The sequence below is a fragment of the Cryptomeria japonica genome, chromosome 11, assembly GCF_030272615.1.
Source record: "Cryptomeria japonica chromosome 11, Sugi_1.0, whole genome shotgun sequence".
In the NCBI taxonomy this organism is placed as follows: Eukaryota; Viridiplantae; Streptophyta; class Pinopsida; order Cupressales; family Cupressaceae; genus Cryptomeria; species Cryptomeria japonica.
The window spans coordinates 446,543,206-446,567,396 of record NC_081415.1 but is presented as its reverse complement, the minus strand read 5'-3'; positions in this window follow the sequence as shown (position 1 = coordinate 446,567,396).

Genomic DNA, 24,191 nt, shown 5'->3' with positions numbered 1-24,191 from the left:
CACAAAATTTGGCTTTGAGCTACCAAGGCATTTGCCAAAACTCTAATGGCTTTGCCTTCCAATTCTTACATCCATATAGAATGGATGAGACCCATACAGATCAAGACACCAACTTATGCTTCCAAAATCGAACACAGTGATACATTTGCTGCAGATCCTTCACCAATTTTAAGAATGTAGTGCTCGGGTGTGAGGCCAAATTTGTCCACAATTGTAAAGGAAATAGTTAGCATGCTCAACATTTTGTCACAATAGCTTCCTCCCTCTTGGTTTTACTTTATACTTAAATCATATTAAACATATAGTTTAAGATATCAATTTAAATCTTGATTCAAAAACCTCAGGAAACTACAAGTTAGATCGGGCCCCAAAGTGGGTCTGACTAAAAAAAAAATTTGTTTCCATGCAACTGGCCTCTGAAATGCCTCAAGAACCTTAAACTTACCTCTGGAATCAATCGGCACCATTTTTCGGATCACCAAACTGAGTTTTGCAACTTTCAGACACTTGTGCCACATTTTCGCATTTAATCGCGAAGACAGAATTTTCAAACCGGTCAAAGCAACTTTCTGGACCTTGCCATCTGACAAGCATGTACTCTGATATACAAGCATGAACTCTACCAAATGGTTTCTCAAAACAAATCCCAAGTGAAGAGATATTAATTGTCGAAAATGACAACTGGCTTTGTCGACACTGCAGACCTGATGAAGTCAATGCTCAGGCAACTCATGTTGCCTTTCTTAAAAATATCAAATGACCTCCGTAGACCCTCAAAAATGAGACATAGGTACCTTGAATTATATATCAAATCTTAGAACACTCATTTTGACCAAAAGGATGATAGGATGCAAATGGTGCGCTTATGAAAATAGCTACTTTAACTGATATAGCAATGAAAGTACGGATCACTGAAACAGATGGCCTAAAATCCTTTTGAAAACCGATCAAACGGATTGGCAGGAGATTTAAAATTGAAACATAGCTCAGAACAAACATTCTGGCATGACATTCACTGAGACAAATTTTACACTTATGCAAAACAAGGCTTCGACTAGTAGCTGAAACAGGGACTTGTCAAAACTCACAAACTGCAAATGGATTGAGGTTTGAAAACTGAGCAAATGGATTCATAAGGACTTGAAATTTTGCAAGCTAACTCACATTTATTCATAGAATTGAATCCAATTTGAATTTCTTCATGACGATCAACAGGGCAAAAGATGTAAGCACTCAAAGTAGTCTAATCAATAAAATCTGCATTTGTGCCTAAAATGTACTTTCAGCTCACCCCTTGAAATGGGTACCTGATGAACTGATCCAAACTAAATTTTGAAAGTTTCACATCACAGCATAGGCCAAATGAAAGGTGTAGGACACATTTCCCAAGCCTTACCCTCTGAAAACTTGACTTTCTTACACATTTCCATTTTACCCTCTCTCTACTAGGCCATTCAAACTGACTTATTTGGGAATGCAGAGAACTTTTTTGAAATGGGCCTCTAAACTTGTCTCAAATTTAATGAGTGCCAATAGTGTTATAGTGCATATCTATAGGGAAGCAAACAAGGTTGTCAACACTTTTTCTAACTTAGCAGTTAAGTTATCGACCCCTTTTATGTGGCAAGGTGAAAGCAGTATGTCCTTAGAGGCTAAGGAGAAATTATTTTTTGATCGTATAAATGGAAAGGCTTCTCCCTTGTTATCTCATGATAGCCCTTAGACCGAGTTGTATCATTAATTATGGTCGAGCTGGCGAGAAGTTTTTAGATTGCATGAGGTGGACTGCCCCGCACGCTTTTTGGGCGATTAAGTGCTTGCTTTGCCCCGGCTTTGCTATTCTTCATTGTTTTTGTAGAGTTGATATTTTCTTTGGTGAAGGAGGTGTGGTTGGAATTGATAAAACCATGGGGGTAATATTAACAGGAATGAGGTGACTAGCTGTTAAGGTTGGAAGAAGGAACATAAAGTTTAGATAAGATTACAGAAAGGGAGGATAACCAGTTATATGGAGAAGCTACATGGGAAAAAGGACCAGGTCTCCAAACTCTTCATCAAGGGATGGAATAAGAAGAGAGTCACCCTATTTGGGCAGACGGTGAATTTGGATGAGAAGCTGATTGCGAAGGTGGTAGGGTTGTCGACGGAAGGGGTCAAATTCTTAAGGGATAGAAATTTATCTGACAATGCGGTGAAAGACCTTTCCCAAGAACAAAGATGAAAAGGAGAGGATTTTCAAGCATGACAGGACTTACTTTGTTCCCAACTAGGTAAAAAATCTTCTAGTGTAAAATGCTAAAAGTGATAATGGAATTTATTACAGTTGATGGGCAGTTTACTAAATTTTATAGCTACCATCTTGTGTTACTGAATTATTTTAGGTATGGGAATAAGGTTTCCCTTCCCTTTTATCTAGTTTCTTCCCTTAATGACTGTCTAGCTGACCACATTAAGAACCCTAAGTCGAGCCCTTTGGATCATGGGGGGTTATTCCTTCTAATTTATGAGCATTTAGAAGCTAGGGTTAACAAGGTAAAGGCTAGTCTAGATGATAAAGAGGAGGAGTATATCCCTAGTGATGGTTTGGATGATTCTAAGTTTGATGACAAGGCGGCTGCCTCTAACCCCCCTAATAAGAGGGTTAGAATCCCCAAGATCAACAATGATAGTTCATCGGAGGAGGAAACCTCTACTAGAAAGGTGAAGCCCAAGGGGAAGGGTAAGAGGATTATTTTATCTGATTCTGATTCTAGGGATAAGCAGCATCCTTAAGTTTCTGAAAACTAGGAATCTAAACCAATGGACTTGGATTCCTGGGACTTACAAGACAAAGTCAGAAATGATGTTTGATATCTTGGGAACTTCTAGAAGTGCCTCGATTGATCTGTACCAATTCCAACACTGGGAATTTCATGACATTCAGACCTTGCATCTTAAGAAGAGAACTTCCTCAGCTAAATTGGAAAGGATTGAAGGGGTCGTGGAGAAAGAGGGCCAAGCGAGAACAAAGGAACAGGGGAAAGGAATTGATTCTAAAAGAAATGAGTGTGCCCAGTGGAAAGAAGATGAAAAAATAATGATGTTGGATTGCCTTCAGAAAAATGGTGAAGTTATAGAGCTTTTTCTAGATATGATGAAAAGTTTGGGGAGATCAGCCTGAAGATGTAGAAAATTGAGACTGCCCTCAAGAAGATCATGGAGAATAGTGCGACTATGCTGAGGGTGTTTGCTACCAATATGTCGGCTATGGTGGCTAGATTTGATATACTGCACAATGAAAGGATCTTTGTGGATCTAGAGATGGATGTTGGGATCTCTAGCTCCAAGGATATTCCTTTCTCAACGAGGAGGACCAGACAAAGCACCAAGGTTGTGGAGGCTCCTATGCCTTGGTATCTTCTTGACCTCAAGGAAGTTGCAAAGACCATGTTACTATTGGAGAAAGAGGCTATTGATAGTCTCAATATTTTCATGTAGCTGGGTGGTTATTTTTTGTTGCTTTTTTTGTCAGTACCTCGCTGGTTTTTGTTGTCTTTTCCTCTGGCGGTTGTTTTTTTCTATCATTATCTCTTGCAACCCATTCTATTTTGTTGTTGTTAATGTTGTTTTAAATACTCTATTGTCTATCTTTGGAAATGATGTATAGGGTTTCAGGTCCCCTCAAAACCTATTTTTTCTTAATCAAAAAAATTTCAAAGACCAATTAGACATACCAGTGAGATAAGGGAAGAGATGATTATGTAAGCACACACAAGGACACATCACATAACACCGGATATACAAGGAAAACCCAATGTGGGAAAAACCTCAGTGAGAAAAGCTGCTGGAGTCTACTACTCCAATCCATCCTCACAATAAACAATTGTATTACAATGTTTAGGGAACCAACCCAAGGAGCACCAACCCCTACTGATTTAGGGCACCAACCCAAGGAACACAAACCCCTGCTAATTTAGGGCACCAACCCTTGCTGATTTAGGGCACCAACCCAAGGAGAACCAACCCCTATTGATTTAGGGCATCAACCCAAGGAGCACCAACCCCTACACCGTGAACAAACTCAGTGATTACAATGACTATAAACAATAAAATAGTAATACCCTAGTTACAAATGAGTTCTATAACCTTTGTAATTAATTCTCTCTTCTGGTTCATCTCTTCTCTTCTGGTTCAACATTTCTCTATACTTTGTCGGTTCTCTACTCACCCTCTCTTTTGATTCTCCACCTGCTCTACTTATGCCTTATCAAATCTTCTCTTACTCGCACTTTGTCTTACTAGTTCAATCCTATTTCTCTCACTATGCCTCTATTCTACCAGTTCTCTGATCACCACTGTTGATTCACTTGTCTGTCAACTCTGAGATAGTTCACCAGTTACTCTATTCCTTATCGGTTAAACTCCTCTTATTGGTTCTCCTTCCAACACTCAGTCACTCTAATCTTCTGCAGATTACACTTTTACAAATTCTTCTCACAAACTCACGCTCTATCCTCCTGCATCCGGCATCACAGCATCATCTACTCTGATCTTTGATCTGTACATTTATATTTGTGCTTTCCCACCAAAAACATCAATTCAACTTTGGCGCGCTATGGATTTTTCACCAATCATGAACCATGTCAAATCATATCTGATCTTGCTCGGGGATTGACAACCTATAATAGATCAACCATCATGGCCAATTTGGTTGCTTCCAATACATGTTTGCTATATTTAGCAAACAGACCCTGTTCATCGATCTTGACTTTGTCAATCACAATGAATGATCTAGTTGTTTCCTTCTATAGTCGGATCTTCACTTGGACACCTTGCATTGATCATTGACGTCAAGGAATCAAATCTTTGTCCTTTATTCTGCTTTGAGTCACACACCTCTGCAACTGACCCATGATTTTCGTAGTCAACATTTAATGTCGACCCAATCACCAACTACTTTGTTCACCGACATCTGCATGTTAGGTTTGTTAGGTCCCGGAGACAACTGAGAGGGGGCTGAATCAGTTGTCTAATAAATTTAAACCAAAGACAACTTAATCAACTTTCTGCTTAATACCGGTGAAATAGTTTTTTATACCGGTGGACAGTTTTATCATATAATTGTAATACCAGTAAATATTAATGCATGAAACAAAAAGACAAAGTCATCCACAACACATAACACCAATATTTGTGTTATCACTATTTAAGAAATGGGTTTTCGTTTCCTATGATTGGCTAGGTTTTTAAAATTTTGAGTCAGATATGCTATTAACTGCTTCAAATTTGTTTTAGGTCTTTAAGGGTTAAGGGTTTTAGTTTTAAATCGCTCAAATGTCTTATCAAAACCCTTTGGTTTCTATTCCTGCGTTACTTTATTCACTTAAGTAATGGGTCTTGGGGTCATGTGAAGTGTCCCCCCTTGTTATTTACCTAGGCAGTCATTAAATAATTGTAAAAAAATTTATGCCTTATGTCTTTTTCCTTCTAATGTTGTTGGGTCCAGTAAGTGTTGCGCAACTTCCAGATGAATCTACGGCTTTCGCCATTTCATTAAGCAAAGTTGTGGGTGTGTTAAGCTACGTAAAATAGTGAAAGGGAAAAGCATGTTCAACTGTGTGCATTTGGTCTAGTTTAATGAGACTCCATCTCGCTCAAGATCTAACGGCTGGTGTTGATTCACAGCCAAAATTAGCGAGTAAATTACCTTTCATGAAATGGTGAAAAGGTTTGGCAGGACCCAGTGGTGAAGACTTTTCCACAGCTAAAAGGTGATCAAGTTCAAGAGAAATCGACGGTTCACGTTGTTTCGTGGCTGATAGATGCTCACGTGTTATGCCTTGCGAAACAGCGAAAGGTTTTTGGCCCAAGCAGAAGAGGTTCATAAGAGGCATAACATATACCCAGGTTCCCAAAGATCTAACGGCTAGCGCAGTTTCGTAGGAGAAAAATGCTCGAAAGATAGCTTTTGCAAAACAGCAAAATGACATGGCGTTCCAAGCAAGTAGTCCAGCTGGTTGAGATGGCAAGTAGGATAATGACACGTGGCCAAAAATTAGAGTGGTCAACGAATCAAATTTAAGGATTAAAAGGTGGGTCCAAGAGGATGAGTCATGTTGCAAGATAATAAATGACCTGGCAGATACAAGTGGCAAGGATGAGGTGGATCCCGATGTTTTCTCTCAGCGAGTAAAAAGTTGACATGTCAGTTCAGGAATGACTAGACACCAGGTGGATAATGCTAAGTCAGATAATCCAAGTCTATCGGATTCAAGCAAGTTGTTAAGCATTGAACAAGTTTGATATAATCTAACGGTCCGCATGTGTTCGCGAGGGTAAAATGCTTGTGTTTTAAAGCCTGCAAAATGGCGAAAGGAAAAGGTGGGTCCGAAGAGCAGATAAAGCATAAAGGTAAAAAAGGACCAACTTTGTTTTGATCCAAGGGTTCTCTTTGTTTCATGGCTACAAATCAAGCGAGGATTAAGGCCTACAAAAAGGTGAAAGAGAAAGAGAGTTTCTTCCCAGCATGACGTGGAATGACAGTTGTTGCTTCTTGTAAGGATTGTTGGTGATGTGTCGATTGACACGTATTTTCAAAAGGTGATTCAGGACCCGCCAAGGTGTAACCAGCGGTTATGCAAAAGATAAGACATGTGGTTGACTCTAAACTAAACTCGAAGAGTTCTCCAGGGCTAATGGCCGAATGCCATGTGGCATTTGTTAGCCGGTAAATAAGCGGGGTAAGTAATGAAGGTCTTTCTTAAAAGATGTTCATCTCAAGATTGATCCAATGCTCCTTATTGTTTCATGGCCCGAAGGTGTAAGCGGATTAACCTCTGCAAAGTGGAAAAAAACCGTTAGCCGTCAAGATGAGGCGCGGTTAGTGAAAAGGTTGACGGTCCCGGTAGGAGTTAAAAGCCGGGAGGTTAGAGTTCCATCTAACACTTGGCGTAGCTTCGTGAAAGGAAAGTGCTCGGGGGATAGAGCTTGCGAAATAGAGAAAAGAGGTAGGGCTCGATGCAAAGGCAGAGAGGTTAAGACAGTGTAAAGACAGATCAAGTCTCATCTGATCAGACGGCTGGCATGATTTCGTTAAGCGAAATTGCTAGGATGTTATGCTCTACGAAATGACGAAATAGCGAAAGGGAAAATACACAAGCATGTTATGACTCGTTGGAGCAAAATTTTTGAATTCTTCTATGAATTCAATTCTGAAGGGATGACCGAAGCATGCGGTATCAATGTCGTAGTTAAGAGCTCAACTACTGTATATGATTTCGCATCAATTGAATGAAGGCATCATTTTGAAGAGTAGTTGCAGAGAAGTAGTTGTAGAGCAAATTTCCTCAGTTGCAGAGAAAATTTCTTCAAGCAAAAAATAGGTTCTCTTATATTCTTGTTTGGCAATTACTCAACAGTGTGTTTTAATTGAGGTCTTGATTTGTCACAGAACAGTGGGGGGTAATAGTTAAATTGCTTACATATTTTTTAAGATGGCATCTAAACGAGAATTCTCAGGAAAGGTTAATTACCAGGAGAGGGCTATCTGTGATGACTTCCTTGAATAGTTGACGTTGTCAACTAATGTGGCCGCAAAGGTAAAAGAACTCGTGCCAAGAGCTCCTCACCTAAAAATAGGAGAGGGATTATATGATAAGGGTAACTGGCTAAGAGACCCTCAAATTGGGTTGTCTGGGTTGGGATTATTTAAGGTTGGATTTGGCATGAGAAACTCCCCAGCCCCAATGAACAGTATCTGGGAGTTGGATGTAGGCAAAGTGGTGGTCCCCGGAGTATTCATGGATGTGGATCTCCTAACTTAGATTGCACACAACTATGACCCAATCACAATAAGTGTCAAGGATATAAGTGGGAAAACCCTCATTGAAATTAATAATGAGAAGTTCATAAATGCTTTTGGGCTTAGTGAATTTACCAATTTTCTAGAGCCTATTAATTTTAAATCACTAGCTCAGGTTTACAGTGTGCAGAGGAGCCACCTTAGAAATGGGCCTCTTAAAGAATTCTTTGTGAAGATAGGTGGGTTAACGTTGTAGGACCTAACACTGAGGAGCCTTTTTCTTTAAATCTGTTTACCCTTAGGGCCAAAAGATTATATTGGTCACTCTGCCAAGTGCTAGGAGAAGATGCTTAGGCAAATATGCCAACTCATTACCTGCTAATGATTGCTCAAATTTTGAACCCCTCTTTGGTAGTGACTTTTGATTATGCTTCCTATACCACTGATGCCATCCATGAAGGATTGATAGGAATAAATAATGGGAAGGTGGATAGGCCTTTTGGATGGTACTCCCTCCTCATGCATTTATTTTTATTCAAAGGTGGTGACTATTTTGCAAGTGGAATGGATATTGTGAAAGAGAAAAATGGAGAAAAGATGCTAGTGTAGTTATGGAGTATAGTGCTATCATGGGATAGAGAAGATGCAAGCTTCTTGAAGTTTGATAAATTTTTTGCATCTAAGATTAGGATTCTTATCTGTTCAGAAAATCCAAGAATTCCTAAGGTTCTTTTGGAATTCATTAGGCCAAAAGAATTTGCTGAGAATGTTTAAATTGTCCACAATTGGGGTGATATCTACTTATACCCTATCTCCATATTTTTCAGAGTATATGGCTTCAAAGGCACTCCATTTTTATTACCTTATCAGGTCCCTCTTAAAGTGGGAATTGCAAAGATCCTCAGGCAGATTGGTGGTGTGCAGGAGGCAGAGTTAACAGGCAGAGGTAAAGGGACCATTTTCCCTACAGTTACCATAGCACACCAATTTGTGATAATTAAAGGAGGTTGGAAGTATTTCCAAGATTTCCTTCAACCATATCATTTGTCAACTGCAATATCCCGATGTGCTGATCCTGAAGATTTCTTCAATGGCATGTTCAGAAAGAGGGCAATATGAAGAGGTAGACCCCACCAATTCCAGTTTCCTGAAGACCTCATTAGGAATGAGTTTGATTTAGATGAACAAGAGTTGAGGAAGGAAAAGTGGGTGGCCTACAAAAAGGCTTTAGACTTTATACACCAATTTGACACTAGCTATGACCCTTTGTCTAGCTTTCACCCTTTTGAGGAGAAGATAAAGTTCTTAATTCTTTTTTTTGAGGATGTGATGCAAACATTGAAAGAAAAGAGGGAGGTTGTAATTAAGAACAACCCTAAGAAAGCAAGACTGGTTCTAAATAGGTCTGCATCTACCAGAGCAATCCCTCCTGGTGATTACATGTTGCACAAGAAGTCCAAATACAGTGTGTTGATGCCTACAACAGGGGAGCCCTCTACCTCAAAAGGGAAGAGGAAGATACAAGATGTCATTGACATTCAAGATAGCCCAAAGAAATAAAGAGTGGGAAAATAAGTACAATCTGATGAACCTTTGTACTCTCCATCTCAATCCCCTATTCATACAGGAGATGAACAGGCAGTAGCTGAGCAACTATTACAGTTAGGCAGCCTTGGAGAGATAGCATACACATATGATGAAGTGGAAGAGGGAATGCCAGAAGAGCCCCTTACTGCTGAAATGAACATCATTGCTAATGAGTTCAAAGGCTAGGAGTGGGATCCTAAGATCAAGAAAGCCAATGAAGATTTATTGGCTGATAATAACTTTGTCACATCAGGAGCTTTCATGCAATTTGTGTGGAAGTAGAACATTGATAAATTTAATGCTAGGTGTGAAAAGAGGAAAGGTGAGCAGCCCCATAGAGATCTAGCTATGGTGGAAGAAGAGATAAAGTAAGAAATAGTTGATGAGTTTAAGACCATCACTCCTGAACAGGGAAGAGACATGGTAGTACAGGATGGGGTACTCATTCTCCCCGAATGGGACATAGCAGATGCCTTGGTTTTGGAGGCAGTAAGAAAGGAGACCAAACCTATGGAGGGAGTCACTTTCAGCAAAGATAATGCTGCACTGGTCATGTGGTCTCTTAAAAGAGATGAAATTAAGAGGAATAAGGATACCCCAGGGTCAAGTTACCTTGGAGGAACGATAGTGAAAAGAGTGCAGAGCACCGGGGTAGTGGAAGCTGCTAGCACTGTGCTAGAAACTGCAAAGTTTAGTGTTACAGTAGCAGAAAAGGAGGCTAAGGAAAAGGCAGATCTCCAAGTTAAGTTGGAGACAGTTTTAAAAGCTTACAACAATACCAAGGAAGAGGTAAGAGGTAAAGATAGCATCATCACCAAGCTACAAAGCCAGTTGGTAGGACATTACCATCAAGGTGAGTCCTCAACATTGATGATCTCCTCTTCTCCTGCAAGACCTCCACCTACCAGCCCCATTATTGAGTTCCCACCATCTCCAACACCTTCTAGTTCTCAGTTGATCAAGATCACTCCCCATGAGTTGGAGAATTAAAAACAAGCTCAAGCCTCATATGCAAAGAAATATGAAGAGAGGGTAAAGGCTACAACTTTAAGTTTTGCTGACACTATAGGGTCTTCATTAATGTATAACAATATGAGTAAGATTTTGGAAATGTGGAATGAATTAAATGGGGACAAGGTTGTATTAATGCCTATTTTTGATAAATGGAGACCCAGAGAGCAAGATATAGAACTAATTTGTGTATCCTATGATGAGGTAGGGGCTGGCCCCATTATAAAATCTACAAATGATATGACCAAGGATTTAGTAAAGTTGGCAGAAGGAGTAGATAATGCAAATAGAAAGATCAACTTGTACAAGAAAGAGTACACTGATTAGGTTTTTGAATTACTCCCAGGAGGTTTTGTCAGCCCAAATCAATTAAAGGACAAACAAATATGGCTTAAGGAGTTGGAAGCCAAATTGTCACTAAGAATAAAAGGAATTGTTAAATCAGAGGATGCCTCCATATTTGTTAAAACAATTGAAGAGATTGAGAAAATCAAATCTCATTATGGTTTCTTGAATTCAAAGGTCAATAAAATGAGGTATTCTTGGAAAAGAATAGCCAAGAGAAAAGCAAAAGTAATTAACTTCTCATGCCCTGCTGATGAGGTGTATTAGGAATGGACAAGAAAATATGTCGTGCTTGATGTGGAGCAGCTAGAAAATGTTGCAATAGAACAACAAGAGGAAGAAGTCATAAATGTTGAAAGAGACTTGTAACTGCATTTGTAAAAGATTTTGTAACTTCTTCTTGAGAAGTAATGATTGTAACAAACTCTCCTAGGAAAGTCCGAAGCTATGTGTGCATCCATATTGTTATAAATGGATACCAGGACTAGTAGAAAAGAGGATCGCAAGGAATTGTAAGAAAACGTTGCAGAAATTTATCTGAGCCTTTTTCAAGTTTTGATGGAGAATATTCGAATGTTTTTGTAATACTTTCAGAAGAAATATTAATAAACAGACCATTGGTTTTGAGCTTAAACTTTGTGTTGTCTTCAAGTATGATTGCAAGTGTTTATGGTTTCATTCTGAGTAATCTAGGGTTATTTCGTTTGAATATCGGTTGTAAGGCGACTTTCAGTAGATATGTTTCTTAGCTTTTCTCTTCAGGAGGGGAATTAAATACGCGGGAATCATTTTCTACTAGTAAATTCTTTGTGGGATACTTTGAATTTTGATGAATACAGCTTAGTATGGTATGAAATAATTCTTATGTGTGTCAGACATGTATAGGGATCTACAGAAGCCAAACTGATGGAATATGTAGAGATGTTTAATTGTGGAAGTATTGTTTGAACTTAGATGACTCTGTGACCTTGGATAAGGCACTGATATCTATTAGGGTTATCTTCTATACATCTTGTAGATCAATACTAAACATGAGTATAATTTTCATTCCTTTGTTTCAGTTAGTTTTAAGGTGATTAGATCCACTGGTTTTTTTGGACTGGTTTGTTGTGGATTTATCTTTTAAAAGTGTGAATTCAGTTCACAAAGGTATACATGCCTGAGCTTTGGATAAGTTCAAAGTGTAGAAGGTTAATCAAGCCTTGTCATATGTTGTCTTGAAATTTTCCTTCTCTTTAATCTCTCTTCTGCATACAGAGTTATCATATCATTATAAGGATTTTAGAGTGAATCAGATTTTGAGAATAACAATTTGTACGTGGAAACCCTGTAAGGGGAAAAACCACGATGGGAAACCTTACCCACAATCAGATGATACTAGTGCAGATAGTAAGTGTATACAAATGGGGTCTGCACATGCAGAAAGGCCAAGTGCCTAGAGCTCACTGCTCAATCACAAATAGGAGTCACACTGACTACAATTGGATGGTTAAATCCAATAAGAATGTACTGCTCAAAATAGCATCTTCATATGCTGGATTCAGTACCGGTGTAGTTTTGATTGTCTTCACAAAAACCCTCCTTCAACCTTCAAACGATGTCTGCGTGTATAGCTCTTCTTATTCTCGCATATATCTTCACACAATCATTTTTTGCATTCCACATACGATCTTACAAATAAGATCTTACATTTATACCATACCCTAAGACCAATTTTAGTAGGTCATCTCTACAAGATATTACAATAAAATTAATTTATAAATCAATTAATACCCGATGCAATAACCGATTCACCATGTCGGCTTAATGCATTTACAACAACAATAAGTCATCTCAATAGTGTGCCATGCTAATCTGGAAAAGATAAACCTGCCGGTGTAACCTGGACCTATTTGTCGGTAACAACAAATATGTAAATACGAATATGCCAATTAGCAAACCTTCAAGAAAAAGTGTCCAAATGATGTCTTTGACATAACCATGTATTTTCCATGTCATTCCAAGTGTCGGTGATCATTATATCCTGTAGGTGTACCAGATATCGGTGACTGTTCATAAGTCATTTGCTTGCCAGTGAATGTTGTTGATTCTCCAAAGTGCTAGAGTTGATAAGTGTTTAGTAGGTGTTGACATCAATGACAAAACCATACCAGAACACCAACAAGGTTTTCTATTTTTGCATCTAGAAGACACATGTCTTCTTTGTCAAAATCCACCTCAACTCACTGTGTTGGTTTAGGCTTAGTCACCGACCACAACACACAATTGGTTTTCCCTTTATACTACTGGTCTTCTTTCCCTACCGATCATGCAATAACCAGTCAACCTTTGAACCATACAGTCTCCTATTCTACCTGTGGGATCACATTAGCCTAGTCACCAAACTTTCCAATCCACAACATGTATCCAGATTGGGTCACTATACACATGTCCATCTGATAGGAGCTTTTCGCTCTATCTCTTTTCTAGCTCACTGATTGTCCTACTTATAGGTTGATAATGCATCTGCCTAAATACCAGTAATAAACTTGATGACACCATGCCATCAAACTTCAACTGTCATGCATCATTTTGCATCTGCATTCTAGTTGACATCAAAATCTCAGAGTGAGTCCATGTCTATAATGTTAAACCTTCCTTATCCTTCATTTGCTTGGACCTCATCTCAGCTAGTTTGCCAAAGTGGAAAACTCATCACAACTCACTCTTCCTTTTCTATCATGGTAGCTTATTATGCCTTCACTTGTTGATCTGGTGCACATCTCTGATTTCACATACTTTGTGATGCATTCCTTGCATGTAGTGGGATAAACTAAGTATTACAACTTACCGGCGGGAGTAGATGGACCAATGCACTAAACCTGACTTTACTGAAATTGAGCAGGCATATCTTCAATCAGGCACATAACTTGGTAGACATCCCCTTTGTTTGCCTTACTAACCTGCAGCGGCCCAAACTTTGTTGGTCATATCTTCACCCTGTGATAACATCTTCATCCAGTGGGAGTTCTATTGTATGATATCCAACTGCTTACCAATTACCTGCACTTTCTCCATTTTCTCAACCTTGCTTTCTTACCGGTCACATGCTTATCGGTTGGCAACAATACATTGCCAACACTTTACTTATTGGTTGATATTTCCAAAATGCTAATTGTCTCTAATGTCAATTCACCAGTTAACACTCGATACCGGTCTCCAAACTTACTCACCGGTTAACTCCATCTTGTAACATACTGGTTGACATCCCATACTTACTGGTGATAGGCTATACCAGTTGACATCAATGAAAACACAATGCCAACAATCTCCCCCTTTGGTATTGATGTCAACACATGTAGTATCATGTATACTACTAGTTTCCTCTCCCCCTTTCACAACTATGGCAAAGGGAACTAACAGAACTTTTTACCATTTGCTTCTCCTTCTTTGACCATTTTATTGTACATCCTCTCATCTAGCAACACATGAGATAGAGGGCTCAGATGCCAATTGATACCAATTTGCATATACCAATCTGATACCAACTGTATATTCTCCCCCTGTGCAGGTAACTCTCCCTCTTTGGCCAACATATGGTTCAGAAATCAAGGGATGTAAACCTGTGAACTTCCCCTAAACCATAGATCCCAGGTCTTCTTTGCCTATCAAGTCCTAAACCGAGGCTCCAATCTGCACCTTGTACCAGTAGACCTGAGCATACATGATCTACAGATGGTCTTCCACTTCTATGATACCCATCACATCTTTGTAGCATAATCTTACATGCCCACAATGCCAAATCATATCAACATCATGTCATCTACCAAACCGACTGGTCCATAATGATGCATCCACACAAGGTTGACTACTAAACCATCACATTTTCTATTCAGGACCTTCCAATGTCACCTAAGACATAATTTCCTCAATCCAAGCTACCAAAGTCACTACAATGATCACAATCTGAAAAATACGGTTAACAACCATACCGGTAACATACTATACATACTTGTTTACTATATCAGACCAATATCTCCATCGGGACACTTTATCCACTATTATCTATCTTCTTGAGTCAAATGGTACTGCTATCATATTGTATTTTGAACAATCCATTAACACTTGTACCAGTAATACATCTCTCATAAGTAGATTTGTAGCCAAGGAATTAACTACACACATTATCATCTCATCTTCTTCCTTGTACCGGCAAAAAGTTGTCCTTGCATTTGTCCTTTTCAAATTTGAGGGTGAATGATGTGATCAATATGTATCTCCCCCTAAAGTCTTGCATCTCCTTTAAACCTTAGGAGATGTCACCTATACATTGAATGAATAGTGCCTACCCATGGTTGTATTCTCTTGCTTCTTTCTCCATACTTGCTTGATGACCCTCCTTTTTTCATTTGCAGTCTTGGGACGAGTGTCGATTTTCTTCTATTGATTCGCCCTTGTGCTACAATATTTTGCAGTATCACCAAGAACATTGTCGTAGTAGCATACTATATTCATGCCAAACAACTGATTGGAGGACCATCTATCAAACTGGTTTGATCTTCTTCTCCTAATCATGCTATTGTAGCCAACTACCAGTTTCAATAGACTTCTTGATCTTGCAGGAACACTTCTCCTTTTGTTCCATACAGGTCTTTGTCTCTTATACATTCTATCATATCTTCCATGCTGACCACAACTACTATCTCTTGCAATTTTGTTGGAAGAGAAGGTGGAAGGGCTATCATATGTCTACAAATTCTTCTTCCTGCATTCATGGCTTCTATGGCCAAATCCATTACCTTGATAACATACAGGATTTCCATTTTTTGGAATAGCTAAATAATTCTTGTTAGCATAACCGGGAGAGGGCATATGCATGTTTCTATATTCTGACATATTATGCCAATATGCATTACATCTATGACAAACTAAACTGCTATTCCTGGGAAAAATGCCTTGTCTCTTCTTGGACCTCTTTTTACAATCATCTACCCTATGACCATAATCTTTGCATGAAAAACAATAACTAGAGAAAGAGGGCTTGTAACTTACAAATTTATTTTTCCAAACATGAGAAGATCTTTCCGGTTTGGTTTCTTCATTTCTACTTCTCTGGAGATTGTTCTTGTATGTACAGTCTCTAAAGTCCTTTCATTTGATCCCTTCCTTTCCTACACTTGTCTTGTCTTGTGGGCAACAACATTTCTTTGTCTTCTATCGGCAGGAGATCTTTTAGGCTGTCTTCTTAAGTTCTTGTTTTTGATGAAGTCATCTTCTCTCAGCTTTTCTTTCCCTTTTCAATCAACACTATTTCACCTTGCAGCACTGGTATTCATCCTCATGTCTTCACTGGTTGTCATTAGGTCAACCCTCCTTCTTGGAGCATTTCTGACAGTGAAGGTTTGTCCTTTGTTATCTTCACTTGAGGAGACAAATTGAATTTCTTTGTTGGAGATAGCTTTGCTTGTGGAGCACTCACCGGCATCATTTCCAACTCCTTCGGGGTTCTTCGAGTGTTTTTGCTTATTCAACATTTTATCCAAGGCTTCAAAGTTGCCTTTATACCGAATCTTCACCTTGAGCTCATCTTGGCACTTCTCAATGTCTTTCTGGAGATTCTCCATTCCCCCTTTAAACTTTTGACATTCTTTTTCCTTGGCCTCTAGCTCTGATTCTAAATATTTACACCTACATTTCTTGGTATCTAAATCTGATTTTGGTTCTTCATTTATCCTTTTAGCATCATCCACTTCTACTATCAGATTTGCAATGGTTGACTTTGACTCTTGAAGACTTTTGAACAACTAGTCTTGTTCCACAATAGAAGCATTCTTGAACATCTTGTATTATTTTCTTACTCTAATAAGTTCCTTGAGTGCACTTACAAGTTCACCTTCAAGATCAACTTCAGCTTCATCTTCTTCATCTTCTTCATCACTGCCAAACACATATTGCTGGTAGGATTGATCTATGTTATCTCATTTTGATGTCTGCATCTCACTTTCTGTCTCTTGAGCCATGAAGATGTGGGTTTCTTCTTCATCATTGTTGCAGAAGATGGTTGATCTAGATCCATCATCTGTATGTTCATGTGTCTCATTTTTCTTCTTGCTCACACAAAACGGTTCTACAGTGCTAGGTTCATTTCCATATAGTTTCTTCAATCTATCCCACAAGCTCTTTGAAGACTTGCGCTTATCCAACTATGAAGAAACATCACTGGAAAGTCCACTGAGTATAGCTTTCATGGCTTCAGCATTGCACTTAGATCTTCTTTCTACTTCAGGACCAGTGAGAGGATTGGCAGGACTAGAGAGACCATTAGCAACTGACATCCAGACATCATAGCCTAAAGAGGACAGGTAGACTTCCATTCTACAACTCCAAATAGAATAGTTTGACCCATTAAACACCAGAGTAGGGATTGACATAAATTCAACCATTATGTTCTCAAAAACCAAAATCTACCCAAGTTGGAGAAAGCTTATCTAACCAAGAACCTACGCTCTGATACCAATTGTAGAACACAAGATGTCACTGAGAGGGGGGTGAATCAGTGGTTTCCAATATTAAACCTTTTAATCCTAAATGTGAGTATCGGTGAACATTTCAAAGACCAAGTAGACATACCGATGAGATAAGGGAAGAGATCATTATGTAAGCACATATAAGGACACATCACATAACACCAGATATATAAGGAAAACCCAATGTGGGAAAAACCTCAGTGAGAAAAGTTGTTGGAGTCTACTGCTCCAATCTAGCCTCACAATAAACAATTGTATTATAATGTTTAGGGCACCAACCCCTACTGATTTAGGGAACCAACCCAAGGAGCACCAACCCCTGCTGATTTAGGGTACCAACCCAAGGAGCACCAACCCCTACTAATTTAGGGCACCAACCCTTGCTGATTTAGGGCATCAACCCAAGGATAACCAACCCCTGCACCAAGCACCAACTCAGTGATTACAATGACTATAAACAATAAAATAGTAATACCCTGGTTACAAATGAGTTTTGTAACCTCTACAATTAATTATCTCTTCCAGTTCATCTCTTCTCTTCTTGTTCAACCCTACTTTGTTCTCTGTCGGTTCTCTACTCGCCGTCTCTTTCCGATTCTCCTCCTGCTATGCTTCTACCATGCCAAATATTCTCTTACTCGCACTCTGTCTTATTGGTTGAATCCTCTTTCCCTCACTATGCTTATGTTCTACCGGATCTTTGATCACCACTCTGCACTCACTCACTTTTTGATGCCTTCTTACCGGTTCAACCACTGTCGATTCACTTGATTGTTAACTCTAAGATAGTTCACCGATTAAACCCCTCTTGTCGGTTCTCCTTCAACACTCAATCACTATGATCTTCTACAAATTACACTTTGACTGATTCTTCTTGCACACTCATGCTCTATCCTCCTACATCCGGCATGACAGCATCATCCTCTCTAATCTTTGATCTACACATTTATATTTGTTCTTTCCTGGCAAAAAAACCAATTCAACTTTGGCGCGCTAGGGTTTCTTCATCAACCATGAACCGTGTCAAGTCATATCTGATCTTGCTTGGGGATTGACAACCTATAATAGATCAACCATCACGGCCAATTTTGCTATTTCCAATACATGTTTTCTATATTTAGCAAACTAACCTTGTTCATCAACCTTGACTTTGTCAATCACAATGAATGATCTAGTTGTTTCCTTTTGTAGTCGGATCTGCACTTGGACACCTTGCATCGATCATTGATGTCAAGGAATCAGATCTTTGTCCTTCATTCTGCCTTAAGATGCACACCTCTGCAACCACCTCGTGATTTTTGCAATCGACATTTAATGTCGACCCAATCACCAACTACCTCATTCAACAACGTCTGCATGTTAGGTTTTCTATTTTGCCATCTAGAAGTCACATTTCTTCTTTGTCTATATCCACCTCATCTCACTATGTCATTTTAGGCTTAGTAACCGACCACAACACACAATCAGTATTCCCTTTATACTACCGATCTTCTTGCCCTACCAGTCATGCAATAACCAGTCAACCTTTGAACCATGCAGTCTTCTATTGTGTTAGTAGGATTACATCAGCTCGGTCACCAAACTTTCCAATCCACAACATGTATCCAGAATGGGTCACTATACACATGTCCATTTGCTAGGATATTTTTGCTTTTCCTCTTTGCTAGCTCACCGATTGTCCTACTTACTGGTTGATAATGCATCTGCTTGAATACCGGTAATAAACTTGATGACACCATCCCATCAAAATTCAACTATCATGCATCATTCTACATCTACATTCCAGTTGACATTAGTATCTCGGAGTGAGTCCATGTCTACAAATGCCAAATCTTCCTCCTCCTTCATTTTCCTAAACCTCATCTCAATTGGTTTGCCAAAGTGGCAAACTCATCACAACTCACTCTTCCTTTTATGTCCTGGTAGCTTATCATCTCTTCACTTGTTGATCTAGTGCACATCTCTCATTTCACATACTGGAGACTCATGATGCATTCCTTGCATGTAATGGGATAAACTAAGTATTACCACTTATCGGTGGGAGTGGATGGACCAATGCACTAAACCTGACTTACTGAAATTAAGTAGAAATGTCTTCAATCAAGCTCATAACCTAGTAGACATCCCCTTTGTCTACAATACTAACTTGCAGTAGCCCAAACTCTATCGATCATATCTTCATCTTGTGATAACATCTTCATCTGATTGGAGTCATGTTGTATGACATCCAACTGCTTATCGGTTGCCTGCACTTTTTGCATTTTCTCAACCTTGCTTTCTTACTAGTCACATGCTTACTGGCTGGCAACAACACACTGCCAACACTTTACTTACCGGTTAACATTTCCATAATGCTAACTGTCTCTAATGTCAACTCAGTGGTTAACACTCCATACTGGTCTCCAAACTTACTCACCGGTTAACTCCAACTTGTAACATACCGATTGACATCTTATACTTACTAGTGGTAGGATATACCGGTTGACATCAATGACAATACAATGCCAACAAAAACTAGGCACAACAACATCAAGCCCCTAAGGTACTACTCCCTCAACCCCATCAGAACTAAAAAGACCAAGCTAGAGAATATTTCTTCCTTCTCCTTGAGAAGTTTCAGAGAGTTTTGAGAAGTTCTAAAAATCCTAATAAATTTATTGAGTTAGGACCATCTACTTGATAGTGAAGAGACAAAGGGATGGAAAATCCCTGAACACACCTCCTTTGTAGCCTAATACAGTCGACGCCCCTACCCAACTTATTCCAAGTCCTCAACCAATTGTAGCACCTTTCATAAACCAAGCTCCACCATCAATGGGATTCCTTAATCAAGTCTAGTCTCCTTTAGGAGTCTTTCCCGGTGGAATTCATAAACTTCCCAAGAATCTTGACAAATTTTGTACAAAGTTTGAGTTTGGGGGAGTCAGGACAATTGAGGAACATATTGAAGCATTCAAGGATGCCTTAGTGAAAAACAATGTCCAACATGAAGAATTGGCATGTCATCTCTTCCCTTACTCATTGGGGAACAATGAATATCATCGGTACTTCACCAAGCCGACAAATTTAATAACTAGCTAGAATGCACTTGAAGAAGATTTACCTTCACATTTCAAGGTCTACGTAGATCCTACAACCCTCTATCACCAATTTACTTCCTTGAGAAAGTTACCCAATGAACCTTTAACTATCTTCAATACTAAATTTTAGAGAGCCTACAAGAGACTTCAAAATCTATATTAGATTATCCAAGATGTGGCCATTGAGGCATGCTATTGATCCCTCAATTGTTGTGTTGATCAAGAAAAATATAGGACCATAGAATTGTGACACCTTGGCCAAAGTCTATGCCATCACTCTGAAGATGAATCAAGAAATAAACCAAACTCCTAGTGGAATTGGTCACAACCTTCTTTTAGGCCTCACTTATGGAGCATACAATCAACTTCATGCACCCAACTTGTCTACAAATGTCGGATAGACCTCCAACCATGAATCCAGTTCCATTGTACGCACCCCAACAATCTTGAGCATAGTTCCAAGTCACACCTACCTTGTCATGGTTTAATGCTTCCCATACCCAAACAAATGAACAACCTTATGGAATGACTTACTAGCAAGGGGTGAATAATGTTGTTGTTGCCAACCAGGTACTAGGAGCATCTTCCATTGATTAGACCAATCATCTCTCTGCAGAGGTTGAGGCGCTAAAGAAGATGATCTCCCAGGTCACTACCAAGTTGGGGCACCTCAAAGTGAATCCTTCGATGGTATAGAACTAGTCACAACCTTACAATAATCAACGAAATTATTAGAACCAAGGTCATAACCAAAGATATAATCAAATGACTTACAACTGACCCTAGAATATTGACCTGAACAATGGCGAGATACCTCACAATCATCCTGATGCATGTGATAAATCCAACCAAGTGCAAGGCATCAAATTGGCCGATGTGAACCTCATGACCAACTGGTGCAGACTCCACGACGCCACCTCACATTCAAAAGTGAATTGTTCTCAAATGAAGAAATTCATCCACATAGCCCAGGTTGATACACAACCCAGATGTCATGCCCAAACTTTTGGGCACAAATGGGATAATTTTTTTTTTTAAATCACAACTTAATAACATTAAATGTTGCTAATACGAGACGCACTATCAAGTTTTGTCTTTAACTATGTTTGAGTTAACTTTAACCACTAACTCAAGTAGACAAAATAATTTAAAATTAATTGCGGAATACTAAATGAATTATTTTATTATCTCATCAAATTTAGTCAATAGATTAATTTAATCAAAACTCTCTAAAATAATTGACGAAGATATTATTAATCTCCAATAATCATTAATTGCTTTTAGGAACTAATAAAAATTAGTCCCAACACTTAGATTTATAAATGTCTATATTTTATTTTAACAATAATTAAAATGTGTTTAAACTAAATCGACTAAAGGGTCAATTAAATTCATAATGAAATTTGTCCTATAAGTTTAATCTCTAAAACCTATATTTAGGTGGACCTAAAAATATCTCCCCATAGCCAAAATAACTTATCCAACTTGTTATAAAAATTTCTAATAGATTAAACTTCATAAGTATTTTAAATTAAAACATCTTATATAAATATACCCATATGTTTATTATAAACATATATAGATTAAAGCACCTAATAAAAAATTAAATCTACAACTTGCCCTAATTACTTGTTATAACCATGAGAACCCTAATTTTTATCATTATAAAACTGCCCTTTTATTTAGACAAAACTCATTACTTGCCCTAACCCCAAATTTTTGGGTTAGGGCTTTTATTATTATTTTTTTGAGTTTCCATTAATTTGCAGGGCCGAACGAAAGAGGAATGGCGGAGTGTTTTGGGAAAGGCGGTGGTGGCTAACCCCAGGCTCCCTGCAGCCAACGGCTGCAGCCGTGACTGCAAGTCTCGGCCCACAGTGCAGGGAGGGAGCCACCCAGCGGCTCCCGCAGGGGCCGAGGTTTCCCCATTTCCCAAGTTTTAATTTATTTTTTAAATATATTATTTTTTTTGTTTTGTTTAATTAATATTTTTTTTTATTTAAGATATAATTATATATATATATATAAAATATAAATAAGTATATTTTAAAAAAAGAATATAATTAAACATATATATATATATATATATATATATATATATATATATATATATATATATATATAAGTTGCATATTAAATCTAGGGCAATTTTTTTTTAGCAAATATATGTTAATATTTTATTTTGAAAACATTTTTAATAGATTAGTTAACGTCTTCAATTTTTTAATCAATGTATATTTTTTTTTTAAATGCCTTGCTGTTAAAAAAAAAAAAACCAGAGATAGTTTATTTAATCCTTAGAATTATTTTCTGCAAATAATTAGAATTGACAAAATTAAATAAGTTTAAACAGCAACTATATAAATCTAGAAATTATTAAAATAAATCATAGAGATAGCCATGATAATTGTTTTAGATTTATTTTCTGCGATTAAATAAAATGACAGATTTAAATAAACTATATTTGCACTTCCATATATAGATCTAATTTTTTTATTTCCAGCCTACTACATACATGCTAATCTATTTCATTCTTTTCCAATTGAATTTCTTTCTTTTCAAAATATCATATACACAACAAATATTATTTTCAGTACTATAGGAACTAAACTCAGAAATACTCATTTCTTTTCTAGCAGAATAGCATAATAAAATATTACATTTCTTTAAAGCATATTTAAAAGACACTATCGTCAACTTTACAAATGGAACTCTAATTTCTAATAAATGAGGTCTTTAAAAATAATAGATACATTTCCTTTCGAAAATAGATACAACATAGTTTCTCTTTACATTGCCGCAACTTAAAATATAAATATTCCATTTTCCAAATCTTTTTCTGCAAACAAAAAACTCCAGCAACATCTACTTGTCCTATTTTTTCTCTTCCAACAACCTGCAAATAAATCAAAAGGCTATGACCATGGAGTGCTCACCTCCTAGCCTAGGCTTACTAGAAGCCACCCCCAAGCTTGGAGAACCAAGCCCTAGACAAGTTACACACATGCAAACACAACAAGCAGGGGAAAACAATCACGACAACATATTCCCAACCAAGGCTACATTGCACCACAAAATGTGATGTCTATTCAAGGGTGGTAGTGGACCAAGTACCCTGAGGAGACTGCAAGTATGGTAAAACACAAAGCCACCTCATGGAAAACAAAAATATATCATAAGTATAATAACCCCACATCCTTATGCCCCCCAAGGCACTCATGCCTTATTTCCCTCCTTATGACCCCCAAATGTATAAACAAGTCATGCAGCAAGGGTCACATAAATATCCCTTGAGATCACTCTCATAATGAGAGCCTCTCACTCGAGGGCACCATCCACAAGACCATCCCCTCTTCCAAGAGTAGGAGGCCTTGGTTACTCCCAAAACACAGAATGCATACAAGAAAACAAAGTCATAACACATAATAATTTTCACAAAATAAAATGCAAGAGAACAAATTTTTCCACACAAACAATCTTTCCAAAATAACATGCAACATGAAAGAAAATAAGAAGTTAAACCAACCTTCAATCTGCCCAAAGGTATGCTAGTCTAGTTGAGGAAGTTAAACAATCTTTCCACAATTCCTTGCTTCTCTACCCTTAGCCAAATTCCTATACCAAATCTATTCTTTTTTTTTTTAAATGGAGAGTGGGTGATTGCCCGCAAAATCTCTCATTCTTGCCTCAGAAGACCTCAGTGAGAGTTCTCACAGGTTTCTAAAATTGAAAAAAGAAAAAGTTTGAAAAAGATCAAAAGGGATCTCTCATCAAAAAGGAAAGTTAACTAACCTAGATGATGCCTTCTAAATTCAATTCGCACATCTTAGAAAACTCACTTTTTGGGATGACTATACAGTCACATGGGAGTAGACACATGCC